The sequence below is a fragment of the Herpailurus yagouaroundi genome, unplaced genomic scaffold (assembly GCF_014898765.1).
Source record: "Herpailurus yagouaroundi ecotype Mexico unplaced genomic scaffold, PumYag 67416, whole genome shotgun sequence".
Classification (NCBI taxonomy): domain Eukaryota; kingdom Metazoa; phylum Chordata; class Mammalia; order Carnivora; family Felidae; genus Herpailurus; species Herpailurus yagouaroundi.
Genome location: NW_024420231.1, coordinates 1,715,780 through 1,717,619, shown reverse-complemented (window position 1 = coordinate 1,717,619; position 1,840 = coordinate 1,715,780). Strand labels below are relative to the sequence as shown.

General features: G+C 37.7%; 1 long non-coding RNA gene across 1 annotated transcript in view; it reads right to left on the bottom strand.

The window, feature by feature from the left end:
• Window positions 1-578: 578 nt before the first annotated feature.
• The window catches only part of LOC121024979 (uncharacterized), a 5,165-nt gene continuing 3,903 nt past the window's right edge, over window positions 579-1,840 (bottom strand). The window contains exon 2 of the long non-coding RNA XR_005787897.1: window positions 579-658. This is a non-coding gene — a long non-coding RNA (uncharacterized LOC121024979). The remainder of the gene's footprint in view (window positions 659-1,840) is intronic.

The window sequence follows — 1,840 nt, the reverse complement described above, 5'->3', positions numbered from 1 at the left end:
TCATGGACAAGGGATGACAGACGAACTGGGAGTAGGTCAGGGCAGCCTGTACAAGTGTGGGATAATGGAAATGAACATCCTGTTGTCTGCTAAGGGAAGAACACACAGTGCACACTGCACATGAGCTGACAGTGATGTGGGAAGAAATAAGTTAACACAGAGAATGTAGCTTGGTGTCAACAAAACACGGACATGCTTTAATATTCTTAGGGATGTTCCAAGCAGAATTGTCAAAATAGTAAATTGTTTCATATTATTTTACTTGTTGCAAAATATATTATTTTTCATTTAAAAAACAAGAAAAATGTAAAGAAATGTGATGTTGCTAGGTGGCAAGATCCAGAATGGCAGCTCTGAGAGTCTCAGACTAAGGTGGACGGGTTGCATAAAAAAAAGCTTCTACACAGTGAGGAAACTAAAAGGCAACTGACAGAATGGGAGAAGATATTTGGAAATGACATATTGGATAAGGGCTAGTATCCAAAAATTAAAGACCTTATCAAACTCAGCACAAAAAAAAAAAAACCAACAAATAATCCATTGAAGAAATAGGCAGAAGACATGAATAGACACTTTTCCAAAGAAGACATTAAAATGGCTAAAAGACACATGAAAAGATGCTCAACATCACTCATCATCAGGGAAATACAAATCCAAACTATAGTGAGATACCACCTCACACCTCTCAGAATGGTTAAAATAACTCAGGAAACAACAGATATTGAGGATGCGAAAAAAAGGGAACACTTTTCCACTGCTGGAGAGTATGCAAACTGGCATAGCCACTCTGGAGAACAGTATGGAGGTTTCTCAAAAGTTAAAAATAGAACTACCCTATGACCCAGCAAATGCAATATTAGGTATTTATCCAAAGGATACAAAAATGTTGATTCGAAGGAGCACAAGCACTCCAATGTTTATAGCAGTGCTATCAACAATAACCATCTTATGGAAAGAACCCAAATGTGCATTGATTGATGAATGAATAAAGAAAATGTGGTGTTATATACAATGGAATATTAGTGATCAAAAAGAATGAAATCTTGCCATCTGCAATAATGTATGGAACTAAAGTGTATTATGCTATGCTAAATAAGTCAGTCAGAAAAAGACAAATATCATATGACTTCACTCCTATGTGGAATTTAAGAAACACAATAAATAAACATAGGGGAAGGGAAGGGAAAATAAGATAAAAGCAGAGAGGGATGCAAGCCATAAGAGACTCTTAAATACAGACACCAAACTGAGGGTTGCTGGAAGGGAGGTAGGTGGGGTGATGGGCTAAATGGGTGATGCACATTACGGAGGGCACTTGTTGGGGTGAGCATTGCATGTTATATGTAAGTGATGAATCACTGGGTTCTACTCCTGAATCCAGTACACTATATGTTAACTTACTTGAATTTAAATAAATAAGTTTTGGGGCGCCTGGGTGGCGCAGTCGGTTAAGCGTCCGACTTCAGCCAGGTCACGATCTCGCGGTCCGTGAGTTCGAGCCCCGCGTCAGGCTCTGGGCTGATGGCTCAGAGCCTGGAGCCTGTTTCCGATTCTGTGTCTCCCTCTCTCTCTGCCCCTCGCCCGTTCATGCTCTGTCTCTCTCTGTCCCAAAAATAAATAAATGTTGAAAAAAAAATTTAAAAATAAATAAATAAATAAATAAATAAGTTTTAAAAATTGAAAAAAGACTATTAGAAGTAATAAATTCAGTAAAGTTGCAGGATACAAAATTTATGCACAGCAATTCACTATGTTTCTATACACAAGTAATGAAGCAGAAGGAGAAATTAAGAGAAAAGTGCCATTTACAATTGAACCAAAAAAAGAAGAAAAAAACCTA